We start from the raw sequence: 13,704 nt of genomic DNA, 5'->3' as shown, positions 1-13,704 counted from the left end.
TGTATGTGTTTTAAGTGTACAATGTAGTGAGTTTTGGCAGATGTTTGCACCTATATACTCATGCTCCCAGACTGTAGAAATGTGTTAAACCCCTCCCCAACCAATTCCCTTGTTCTCCTTTGAAGTCTCCCCTCACTCCACTCCCCCAGACATCCACTGATCAGATTTATATCATCATAGATCAGTTTTGCCTATTGTAGAGCTTCATATAAATGGAATCATACAGTATGGGTCCTGTTCTTGGCTTCTTTAATTCACCATTATGTTTTTCATATCCATTCATGCTTTTGTGTATATCAGTAGTCCATCCCTTTTTATTGCTAAGCCATATTTCATTACTTCCTCAGCGATTAATGATACTGAGTTTATCCGTTCATCTGCTGCTGGACATTTAGGTTGTTTTCCACTTTTTGGAAGCTGCTGTGAACATTCACACACAAGTATTTTTGTAGACATGTTTGCATTTTTCTTGGATAAATACTTAGGAGAGAAATCTTAGATCTTGTGGTAAGTAAATGTTTAACCTGATAAAGAAAAAAAGTGCCAAACTGTTTTCCAAAATGCCTGTGCACTCGACACTTACCAGCATTGTGTGAGAGTTCCAGTTGCTCTGGATCTCCATCAGCACTCAGTACCAGTTTTTAAAATCATGCTGGTAGGGATCCCTGGGTGGCGCAGCGGTTTGGCGCCTGCCTTTGGCCCAGGGCGCGATCCTGGAGACCCGGGATCGAATCCCACGTCGGGCTCCTGGTGCATGGAGCCTGCTTCTCCCTCTGCCTTTATCTCTGCCTCTCTCTATCTCTCTGTGACTATCATAAATAAATAAAAATTTAAAAAAAATAAAATAAAATAAAATCATGCTGGTAGATGTATAGTGATGTCTCATTGTGGCTTTAATTTGCATTTCCCCAGTGATTAATGATACTGAGCATCTTTTCATGTGCTTATTTGCTACCAATATCTCATATTTGGTGAGGTCTATTTAAATATTTTGCCTATTTAAAAAATTGGAATGTGGTCTTATTGCTGTAAGGGTTCTTTATATATTCTGGATACAAATGAGTATATGAATTGTGAATATGTGTGAGTACATGAATTGAAAATATTTCCCCTAGTCAGCTTGCCTTTTTTCTTATAGTGTCATTTGAAAAGCAGAAGTTTTAAATTTTGGTGAAGTCTAATTTCTTGCTTTTTTTCTTGTGCAGTTAATGCTTTTTTTGTCCTGCATAAGAAGTCTGTGCTTACACCAAAATAACAGATTTTCTCCTGTGTTTTCTTTTATATTTTTAAATTTTATAGTTTTAACTTTTATGTTAGATCTTTTTATGTTTTTATCCATTTTGATCACTTCCTTAGCCTTTCCTCACTGTATAACAGAGTCAGTAAGAAAGGAAGATTCTGAAATAAAGGTGATCCTCTTAAAAAAAGATATATCGTAGAATAGAAATATTAAACTTTTGTTCTGTGTATTGTTGTCTTCATCTAATATTTATTAACTATTCATTAGTAAAATGTGTACCATCTGCATGTCAGGCACTAAGATACAGTAATGATCACCCTAGACAGTGTCCTTGTGCCATGGAGTTTACATTTTAGTGGAAGAGGTGGTGTTTTAGCATCCATGTATGCTTGGCAAAGTCAAGAAAATGTTATTGCCCCATTTGCGATTCCTCAATTGAAAGGAGTATTTCAGATCCTTGACAATCTGTTTAATCTCACTGTATGATAGAGCAGTAACCACTCTCCACAAAGGGCCACTGATCTATAGAGAGAAGAGAATCAGCTGCATAGGGCCAGCTATTGTGCAATATGGGAAGTGCTATAACTGTGCAGGATAGAAAACCACAGTAAGTGACTTTTCATGCTTCTGTTACTATCGAGATAAAATGACCAGACTTTGGCTTAAACAAAACAGTTTGTTTTTGTCTCCAATCCTATTTTTTTTTCCAATCCTATTTTTTATAATATCTTTTTGCCCAAAGAGTTCACTGTTGGTATCTTCACAGAACTCCTAGATCTCCTTCCTAGATCTCCTTCCTGATCTTCTGTAACAAACCAATTATATGCCCCCGAAAGCCAGTCATACTTTGTGTTAATGATACCACCATTCTTCAAGCCATCTCAGATATCAGTGATGAGTGTTATTTACTATTAGCATTTATAAACTAGTACAAATATTAATAACCAGATAATAAGTGGTGTTAATTCAGAGCAGGCTGAGATCACTATGGTTGAGGTTGACCTTTGTGGAAGAAATAAAGATTGAACCACTTCTGAAAAATGAGTAAGATTTTGATGGATGCAAAGAGGGCAGATTAATTTGAATTAATGGATGTGAGGAAGAAGAGATTAAAGATCATTACATATAGCATTCATGGTGTGACTCCCGTATCATATATCTATAGCAGACATCATTAATATAGTACTCATTCTTGCTAGTAAGACTGGAACTAGATAATAGAAAAAGAAATGCAGACATTAAATGGAGAGAGATTTTGAAAGAGACATCAGTGAGACTGAAAATGTCTGACCTAAGGGGTCAAGATGTGGGGCATTTCCTGGGGGGAGTAGGGAAGCCCTTGGTGCAGAGGCTATGAAGGGTTTCTTGGTATCTGTACTGAATGTACAAGCATCTAATGGCTGTAATAGGCATCATAACCACTCAGAAAAATAGTGCCAGGGGAAAACAGTGCAATTTGTCCTGTCAGAAGGCACTGCTCAGGCTATTTGAGGCTGGGAGAGACCATAGAATTGTACCAGCCACAGGGTTAGGCCACAATTGCAGAGTAAGCAGCACAGGCAAAAGAATACTACTCTGGAGATCTTGCTCAAGGAGTCCAACTTTTTCTTACAGCTGCGAAGTCCCCTTCTTCCCTTATATCCAGATCTATCTCAAATAGAAAAGCAGGAGAGAGGTGGCTCTCTGAGGGACTGAAGAATTTTTATTCAAGAGTATCGGAGCAGTACCTTAAAGATTGTTTACATGGCTCAGCGGTTGAGCGTCTGTCTTTGGCTCAGGGCGTGATCCTGGGGTTCCGGGATCGAGTCCCACATCGGGCTCCCTGCGCGGGGCCTGCTTCTCCCTCTGCCTGTGTCTCTGCCTCTCTCTCTCTCTCTCTCTCTCTGTGTGTGTGTGTTTCTCGTGGATAAATGAGTGAAATCTTAAAAAAAAAAAAAAAAGATTGTTTACGTGATCAGATCTGACTATGTTAAACTGGTTGGGAACTACTGAAGGATGTGTTATCAGCAACTGTGAAGATATACAAGACCTTCATGTGAGTAGAAGGTACAAGTCAGCTCATCTACCAGCTTTGGTGAGGTGAGGCAGGACTGAATGTGGAATTATGCAGGCCTGTGTACCTGTTGCCAAGAGCGATTGATTGGGCCCATCTGGGTAGGTTAGGGTAAACGCTAGAGACATGTGGCATACCTGAGCAGCTCACTCAGCTGCAGGGTACTGTTTACCCATGTCTGCTTGCTTCAGCTTTACCAATGTCCCTGGCTGCACACATTGCCAAAGAAAAAGCATATGGTTAAAACACATCTGCTAACCCTGCCCTTGTCAAACCTGTGAGGACAGATTCTTGTGGTCTGCTATTACCCCTAGCATCCACCTTTTATCTCTCATCCTAAGGAACCATTTTTTGAGGAGCCATCCACATTATTTAGATTTTGTCATTTACTCATTTTTTCCATTCTTCTAATAATTAAGAATCTGTTATTGAGTGTCCTAGGCACTGAGGATACAGCATTTTGTAGAGGTAAGGAAATAAATACAAATAAATAGGGCGGCCCTGGTGGCTCAGCGGTTTAGCGCCACCTTCAGCCCAGGGTGTGATCCTGGAGGCCTGGGATGGAGTCCCACATTGGGCTCCCTGCAATGGAGCCTGCTTCTCCCTCTGCCTGTGTCTCTGCCTCTCTGTGTGTGCCTCTCATGAATAAATAAATAAAATATTTTTTAAAAATACAAATAAATATGGGTAAGTTTGAACAATATTAAGTTTAAAATATATTACAGAGAAAGTACAGAGTATTATTGGAATATATGTATTTAGGGGGACCTCATTTATAAAGTAAGTAGTGATGGGGCACCTGGGTGGCTCTGTCACTAATAGACATTTGACTCTTGGTTTTGGTTCAGGTCATGATCTCATAGATTGTGAGATTGAGCCCTATGTCCAGCCCTGCACTCAGCTGAGAGTCTGCTTGAGATTCTTCCAACCCCCCCCCCCAATAAATCTTTAAAGGAAGTAGTGAGGTTTATGTGGTGACCTCAGTAGTCTTGAGGTGATCATGTGGAAGATGGGGTGTATGTTTTAGGCAGAGGGAACAGATAACGGAGCACCTTGAAATCCATGATAAGGTGTTTGTAGTTAATCCTATAAAGGGGAGGCCAGTCTAGGTTTTTACATAGAGGAATGAGTTGGCCAGCACTGTACTTTGGCAGTTTAATAGACAGTTTGGAGAGGATCAACTCTAGACTCTGGGAAACAAGTTAAAGGGGAGTTACACTGGTTCAGATGAAGGATGATTGTGGTTCTAACCATGAGTAGGTTAGAACAGTGGAGAAGTGGATGGATTTGAGGGCATATTTTGGAGGTATATCCAGCAAGGCTTATATGTGGACAGTGAGGGAAATGAGAATTCAAGGATGGCTTGGAGGTCTTTGGCTTGAGCATGTAGGTGGATGATGGTGCCAGTTACCATTAAGAGAACTTGGGTGGGAAGTTATTTTGGGGGGAAAATCATGTGTCTGATTTTGGACATTGAGTTTGAAGTGCTTGCAAATCCGTCAAGTAAAGAGATCCAGTAGGTAACTTGTTATATTAATGTAGAGCTGATAGAAATGTGTCAATCTATGCTTGGCACATAGAAACAGTTATTGGAATTATGGTTGGGTATAGATAAAGAGAGTTGAATGGAGAAACAAAGAAAATTTAGAATAAATTTCCTCCAGGAATACCAATGAACCCAAGGGACAGGTAGAGAAGGAAGAGCCAATAAGAGATTGAGAGAGAGCTGCCAGATGGTTGGAGGAAACCTATGGTATGGTGTCATGGAAGGTGTACCACTACGGTCTGTTGCAGAGAAATTTCAGAGTAATTGGCTGGACTCCTGGTGGTGCTGAAGTTACCTATAATATTTGATAAGGTGGATGGGCTATAGAGCATCAGAGGAGTAGATCTGGAGTTCCCAGGCAGCTTAAGTGTGTCCCTAATAACATGGCAATCCTCTGCCCGTCAAATCTGGAGAAACCTGGACTCCAGGAGGTAGCAGGGGCTCAAAGGAAGGAGAAGGCTCCCACACAGCTGTATTACCTTAAGAGCTCTGCCTTTAACCTGGTAAGGTTCAGCAGGATCCAGAGAAATCCCAGTCTATGGACCTGAACCATCCCACAAACTGTGTGTTACATTCTTACTGCTTCCCTGAAGCTGATGTTCACCCTTATTCCTGTCTTTGCCACTCTGATTATGATGCCTAATTCATTTTCCTTGGCTCTTGATCTTTGGTTTAGTTTGGCCAGCCTTCCCTTTCTGAGGAGTAACTTCCATATATACATACTTCTAATAACCCCTATGCATGGCTGGCAAGCCCCAGAAGCTGCCTCTTTATGTACCACTCTAATAAGCAGTCACCACGGAGTATGGCCCAGGATTATAGGCCTAGATATTTAGAGGTGTTAGTGGCTCTGACCTTTAGAAGTTTTGTTTTCCTCAACCATCTCCTTTTCTCCTGTTTTGCTTGTCTGAAGCATATTTATCAGCTAGATGTTAAAGGCTGGTTCTATCCTTCAATGAATCTTGGCTTTTATTGCTATTATTCTGAGCTAGTATCTGGGCCTAGTCTTGCTCATGGCCTTAAGGGTTTTGATGACCTTTTCTATGGAGTAATATTCTGTAGAGCTCTCTACTACATGCTTTCTTTTCTGCTGGGATTAGTAAAAAATTAATAAAAAGTTCTATTTTCCTATTCCTGACCTCTTTGTTCTATGTATTGGGTCTGAGGAATACTTTAGCTTATTTCAAGATCTATGATTAATAAACCCTGGTCTGAATAGTAAATCTGCATGCCCCCTGTAGCTTGTAGTTTCATATAGGAGAAGCTTACAGGCAGAAATCTGATTGGAAATGGAGGGAGGCAGTTTGTTTTGAAGCTGAGGCCACAAGAGTAATGTGATTGGCTGATGAGGACTACCAGCAAAATAATAAAACAAAGATACGATTAATAAAAATATGTGCTGGCATATTTATATGCCATAAATAAATTCATTTAAGTGAGTTTTATAAATGTAGAATCTAGGGCCTTTTTAAAAAAATCGTCTGAAAAAAAATTGTCTGTTGGCCAGTTAATTCATTTACTTAGTGTATTCCTTTCCCAAACAAGGTATACTATTAACCTGAGAATTTCAAACACATGCTTTGCTAACTTTTTTTCTATTTATATATTTTTATTTGGTTTACTTTATGAAGAGGGGGAAGGAGTTCACCACCATCGATGCCAACAACTCTCCCTCGTATCCTCCAAGCAATCTTTTCCTTGGTGAGTTATGTAAAATTCTAATCATTACTGTTGCACAACACTAAAATACCACATAGATGTAGCAGTGATAGCACACATGCCCACACCCAGTGAAACAAGGTCATGTTCTGCCAGAAATTATCTATGTGGAGGTGATGATGCCATGACTGCAGGTGAACTCACTGAGGAAATGAGCATGAAAAGAAGAATGCAGAAAGCTGAGGACCAGGGTGGTGGTGGGGGAGGAGCTCACAATCCAGAGGAGTAAGAGGACACTACAGTGAGAGATTAGTGGACACTGAGATGGGAGGGTGACTAGGCAAAATGAGCTTTGGTAGAAGTCGTGAGAATTTCAAGAACAAGGTGATGGTTAACAGTGTCAAATGTAATTGAACTATAAACAGAGGAACTTACTGTCCTGTGTAAACCAGGAACTTCTCTGTGTTCCTCCTCATATAAATCATTTATAAAAATTGTACATTAGATTATTCAATTCATGGGCAGCCCGGGTGGCTCAGTGGTTTAGTGCTTGCCTTTGGCTCAGTGTGTGATCCTGGAGTCCTGGGATCGAGTCCCACATCAGGCTCCCTGTGTGGAGCCTGCTTCTCCCACTGCCTGTGTCTCTGCCTCTCTCTCTGTGTCTCTCATGAATAAATAATAATAACAAAAGATTATTCAATTCAACAAGTATTTATTGAGCTGCACATTAACTGCATGTGGTTGTATAAAAGAAGCATAAGATGTTTTAAATAAACTGGTAATTTATACATAAAAACTCTCATCAGCTTTGACTGGTATATTTGTTAAATGGTAACTACAGACCTATTTCAGTGAGATTTAAAAAAATCTCTTGGGGGCGCCTGGGGGGGTCAGTCGGTTGAGCAACCAACTCGATTTCAGCTCAGATCATGATCTCCAGGTTGTGAGATCGAGCCCCTTGTTGGGCTCCATGCTGAGCATAGAGTCTGTTTAAGATTCTCTCTCTCTGTTTCTCTCAAAAAAAGTACTCTTCTTAAAATCTTTTGGTATCGTTTCATCTCTGATACCTTTTAAAAAAAATCTCATAGTTTTTTATTACAAAAGTAATACATATCATTGAAAATACAGTTATATAGGGGTGCCTACGTGGCTTAGTCATTTAAGTGTCTGCCTTCAGCTCATGTCACGATTTCAGGGCCCTGGGATCAAGCCCCATGTTGGGCTCCCAGGTCAGTGGGGAATCTGCTTCTCCCTCTCCCTCTGCCCTTCCCCCTGTTCATGCTTGCTCTCTTGCACACACTCTGTCTCTCAAATAAATAAATCAATAAAATCTTTTAAAAATATTTTAAAAAGAAAACACGGTTAAATATAAAATTCTAAACCATACTATCCCCAAAAGATAGCATTTCTCAACACTTTGATTTATACTATTCCAGGTTTCTACTCTGTGTGTGTGTGTGTTTAAGATTTTATTTATTTATCCATGAGAGACACAGAGAGGTAGAGACATAGGCAGAGGGAGAATCAGGCTCCATGCAGGGAACCCCATTTGGGACCCGATCCTGGGACTCCAGGATCATGCCCTGGGGCCAAAGGCAGGCGCTAAACCACTGAGCCACCCAGGCGCCTCTGAAACTGGGCTCATTCCATACATGGTTCAACATTCTGTCTTCACTTAGTGATATCTTGTGAACAACCGTTGATATCATATATCTGAAATAATATGCAATGGGCTGCTCAGATTTTAATGTATGAATGTAACACAGTTTAATTATACAGTGCCCCATTATTAGAAATTTAGATCTTTCCTGATGTTTTATTATTATGAATAATGCTGTGTTGGGTATCTTTAAGGCTAAATCTATAATTGTTTTCTTTAGCTAAATTCTTGAAGTGGATTTGATAGGTTAATGGTAAAAATATTTTATTTATTTATTATTTATGTATGTGTGTATGTATGTATGTATTCATTTTGGTAAAAAAATATTTTAAAGGCATTTGATGGAGATTGCCAGGTTGCTCTCTGAAGTTGTATCATCAGATTTAGGGGTACCTGGCTGGCTCAGTTAGTAGAGCATGTGACTCTTGATCTCAGGGTAATGAGTTCAAGGTCCACATTGGTGTAGCGCCTATTTTTAAAAATGGTGGGGAGCACCTAGGTGGCTCAGTCAGTTGGGCATCAGACTTTTGGTTTTGGCTTGGTCATGATCTTGTGGTTGGGGATCAAGCCCCACATTGGGCTCTGTGCTCATTGTGGAGTCTGCTTCAGATTCTCCCTCCCTGTCCCTCTGTCTCACTCTCTCTCTCTCTCATAAATCAATCAATCAATCAATCAATCAATCAATCAATCAATCTTTGAAAATAAAGTAAAACAGGGGCACCTGGGTGGCTCAGTGGTTATGAGCATCTGCCTTTGGCTCAGATCATGATCCTGGGATCCTAGGATTGAGTTCCACATCAGGCTCCCTGCAGGGAGCCTGCTTCTCTTTCTGCCTCTGTCTCTGCCTCTGTCTCTGTGTCTCTCATGAATAAATAAACAAAATTTTCAAAAAAAATAAAATAAGAATTAAAAATTATATTCATTATTGAAGTTGTACCACATTGTACTCCCACTGGCTGTGTATGAGAGTACCATTTTCCTGTTTACTTGCACTTGCTAAAATTAGGCATTATTTCTAAAAATTCTTTTTTTTAGAAAAAGTAATCCTTCATTGTTTCAATATTATAGACATTATAAAAATATATGCATGTGGTAAATATACTTGTGGTAAATACTTATTCTTTGAAGATAAATTTTATTTAAAAAGCTAAAAATTATTCTGAATTTATTTAATGAAGTAAATGAACAGTCTACATAATATTGTTTTTGATTGAATGTGGATGTGACTCTGAAGTAGTTGTATTCCACTTCCGTCACTTACTGGGTAGTCTTGGGCAATGGGTTAACATCTCTAGGCCTCAGTGTCTTTACCAAATGGACACTATAATAGTACCTGACTTTGAGGATTGTTAGGAAGATTAAATGAGATACTAGATGCAAAGTTCATGGCCCAGTAGTTGGCATATGGCACACAATAAATATTAGCAATAATTATTGGTGAGGTTGATTTTCTTGTGTGACTGTTAAACTGATTAGAGGGAGCATCAAAAGTGAAGTTGCAGGAACAGTTCTTATTTTATTTTTTAAAAAGATTTTATTTATTTTTATTTTAAAGAGAGAGAGCACAAACAGGAGGAGTGGAAGGAGAGGAGGCTAATCTCCAGCAGACTCCACGCCAAGCACAGAGCTTGATGCAGGGTTTGATCCCAGGGCTCTGAGATCATGACCTGAACTGAAACCAAGAGCTGGCCATTCAACCAACTGAGCCACGCAGGCTGGCCCTCAGGAACAGTTTTTAACGACATCATCGTAGGAGTAATCATCTAGACTCTGAAGTATAGTGTTTTTCCTATCAACAAATACTGTAAGTGCTAAGGAAATCCAAAGATTAATAAAACATGTCTTTTGTTTTTAAGTAGCTTACTGCCAGCAGGAAGAAGGAGATATACCCATATTGCTCCTATATGAGGCAAAAAGTGAAAGCCTCCTTGGAAGAGAGGCAGATAAAACACTGAGGGTTCAAGTAAAAGATAATTATCTGCAGAAGGCAGCACTTGAATCAGACCTTGAAGTATTACGGTTCGAATATGTGAAATATGGGATGGGAATGGGGAGGGCATCCTTGGCAGAAGGAATCTCCTAAGCATGAAGGCAAGTAAAGCTGGAGATAGAAATGTAGGCATTATCGACCTCTGACACAAGCTAAAATCATGAAGTGGATAAATACATAATTGCATAGTCACAGACTTGGAAACACAGAGATTTTAACTTTTACTTTTAAAACTGATGTTTCCCCCCACTGACAGAGGAAAATTTAGTGCTCTTTCCAGTATATTTGGTTCAGTTCAGTGGTGTGTGTGTGTGCGCACATGCGCTCATGTGGAAGCTAAGATGATTTATAACTCCCAGTCTAGCTCAAAGCTCCATCTCTGGGCTTTCTGCCTTTTCCCTGCCTATTTGGTTCTATCTGTCAGAACTTGTACACAGCCAGCTCCTTATAGGGAAGGCTTGTACCCTCGTTATTGGTTTCAGTTGTTTCCTCTCTCTGCCACAGCTTGTCATGCTCTCCCCTCCCCTACAGTTGGCTCTAAGAAGATGATGGCCAGGGGTGGTTTTGATGGATGATGACTTTGATGGATGGTGCATTAGCTTTTCCCGTACATGGATAACCCCTTGGAAATACATCCACTGTAAACCTTACCACCAGCCAGTGACCCTTGCGCGTCCCTCGTGCTCTTTCAGAGACTCTTAGGGTTGGCATACCAGCTCACTTTCCCTTCTAAAGCCCATAGCTCCCCCTGGGCCCATGTGAACTGAAGAGTCCCTTCACTCCTGGGTCCTCAGGTGACTCAGTCTCCAGCACTCTGCACCCCCATAGAAACATGTGATGTGCTATCCTGGAGAGGCTGGCCCCGGGAGCTTTGGACAAGGCAGGCTGCACAGACTAACTACTGGATGACCCAATGGGCAGACGAAGGGTGTGCTTAGAGTGCCAGCAAAGCAGGGCTGTCAAACAGATTCAGATAAGATTTTAATGTATTTTTTAAAATGCAAAAGTAATTACTTTGGGAAAAAAATCAGAATTTGTTATACTTATTTATACTTACATTGTAAATGTAAGGGATTGATTTTCATTTTTTTGGGAGAGGGGATAGAGTACCATAATCTTTCAATGTTTTAGGTTTCTGAAGGTCTTAAACTGGTTCTATGCAGGTCTATTCTTTGACTCATCTCAGATTTTAAGGAGGGATTCAATTATGTCTTTGTCCTTGTCAGCAGCTCCTTCCCCATATTATCCTGAGGACAGGAAAGTGGAAACCCATAATGCTCCCATATCTCTCATTTCCCAAAACTCTTTTCTTCTCCTGTGTTCTCTTGGGAAAAGAGGAAAATCAGTTCTTTCTCTGTGCTTCTCTGCATAACTCACTTGGACTTATACCAATAGCAGTCAGCTTTGAATTTAGCAGATTTTGGAATCAGGGTCTTTGTTCTCCATACAAGTAAATTCATTTTTTATTTAGTTGCCACATTTAAGGTCCAGCTGGGAAAAGAGAAATCACTTTAGTGTTTACACCAGAGGGAATTACTTCCAGAGAATTAGCCATAAAAGTGAAGGAAGAGTTGAGAAGCCATTCAAAGGAAGGTGAGGCAATCCAGAGGTTCACAACAGCAGGAATCTTCTGTTGTCCTTAAGCAGAAGGAACAAGGGGAGGAGGCCCAGAGGCCAGGGTAAGTGAGAAGCTGGAACTTTGGAGGGCCAGCCTAGGGCAGCTGGATCCATTGGTGTCAACACAACTTCTGTCAGAGATGCGAGCCAAGACGGAGGGAGAAGGGGAAGAGCATTTTGGTTTCTGGCTTCCTTCCGACTCTCGTTTTCTGCCAGTGCCTCTCATGAACTGAATTCCACAGGGACTCAGCCTGTGTCAGCCTCACTGGAGAGGGAGACGAGGGGACTGGATAAGAAACAGAGCAAAGACCGACTGGGGTGGGTCAGCCAGCCAGTGTGAGTGGGAAGATGTATATCCATCACTACCTCACAGAATCGCGGAATCACTTTGCTGCATAAATGGGCTTTTGTCTCTTCCTCCTTAAGGGTAGGTGAGGCAGGGAAATATATTCTGACTTAACTTTGTATCTTCTGAAGGCCCCTCAACAAATATTTGTTATACATGAACTAAACCTAATAGTTTCTAAACTCTTTTGGTCATGTGCCACTGACCGGCTCCTATTCTCAGACTTTGCAATGAAGGTATGAAAAGCTGAAAACCTCTGTACAATATTATAAAACCAAATTCATTCTTTTAAACATTTCACCTGTCTCAAGCTGCTGATGGTGGGGTCTAGTTCATGTTTGGGTAGGAAACATCCCTAATAATTGCCATAATAACACTTATACAATGCTTTATAATTTATTATTAAGTACATTTACATTTATTTTCCTTATAAGTAAGTTTTAGTCTGGGGATCCTGGAATCTGTTTATTTGACCCCTGTCAGGCTAGTGGAAAGCTTAGTTTTGAAAGAAAAACATTAGGGTTCTTTTCTTCTGAAACTCAGATGATGGGCAACCTTCTGTGACCTTTTTGTTAGGTGGTTTAGTTAGTTACTCTCAATAGTTGATGAGAGATGTTCTCAGCTGTCATTTGGCTGGAGAAGCTGGCATCACATTACCACTCCATTTTTCTCTTTCAGGGACCTAGCAGGTGCTTGAGAACAATGACAGTCTCATCTATTCACATGGAAGTCTTGTAGTCATACACATCACACTTGTTTCTAGAGCCCTATTCTCATCCGACTGTGTATGTATGTACTTATGTGTTTTAATAATCGGGCTCAGTCCTTGAGAAAGAGTCCAAATCAGCCTTACGGTTCATCTTGTCCTGTGTTTGGTCAAGATTTGCTTTATGAAAAATCATATTGCTTTCATGACTTTATTCTTGGGCCAGAGATACCCCAACCAATCTAAACTTTGCTTTTAAATTTATCTAAATCATGTTTGGCGAGTTTTTTTTTTTAAGTACCCATTTCTTGAAAATTTTCTAGTCCTAACTCTATAAGATCTGCTAATATTGGATTACACTTTTCAATAATACTTTTATTATCTTTTTGCCCCAAGTTACTGTTTTTCAGAAAAAGCCTCTTAGCTCTTGTCTTAATTCATTCAGCCTGCTGTAACAAACCACCATAGACTGGGTGGCTTATAAACAACAAAAATGTGTTTCTCACCGTTTTGGAAGCTGGGAAGTCCAAGATAAATGTGCCAGCAGATTGTGTGTCTGGTGAGGGCCTGCTTCCTCATAGAGAGTAATCTTTTTGTTTTGTCCTCACATGGGTGAATGAGCTCTTCGGAGTTTATTTAGTAAAGGCACTAATCTCACTCATAAGGGCTCACTCTCATGACCTAATCACCTGCCAGAGACCACACTTGTTAATACTTTGGAGGTTAGGATTTCAACATGCAAATTTGGGAGGACACAAACATTTAATCTACAGCAGCTCTGATGTCCCCATTTCACCCTCTAATATTTTATTTTATTTTATTTTATTTTATTTTATTTTATTTTATTTTATTTTATATTTTTTTCACCCTCCAATATTTTAAATATT

General features: G+C 40.1%; 1 protein-coding gene across 7 annotated transcripts in view; it reads left to right on the top strand.

Annotated features, from left to right (window-relative positions):
- Window positions 1-13,704, top strand: part of NPR2 (natriuretic peptide receptor 2) — a 54,045-nt gene that overhangs the window by 10,221 nt on the left and 30,120 nt on the right. For 3 of the 7 annotated variants that reach the window (XM_072727967.1, XM_072727963.1, XM_072727964.1), the window contains exons 2-3: window positions 6,471-6,540; window positions 9,714-9,962. The gene's annotated coding sequence lies outside the window, so the exon portion shown is untranslated. Of the gene's footprint in view, window positions 1-6,470; window positions 6,541-9,713; window positions 9,963-12,789; window positions 12,897-13,704 lie in introns of those variants that run through there. The other 4 variants (XM_072727968.1, XM_072727965.1, XM_072727969.1 and 1 more) reach the window with 2 other exon arrangements.

Source organism: Vulpes vulpes, chromosome 12 (assembly GCF_048418805.1).
Source record: "Vulpes vulpes isolate BD-2025 chromosome 12, VulVul3, whole genome shotgun sequence".
NCBI lineage: Eukaryota > Metazoa > Chordata > Mammalia > Carnivora > Canidae > Vulpes > Vulpes vulpes.
This window is presented reverse-complemented; position numbering and strand designations above follow the sequence as displayed.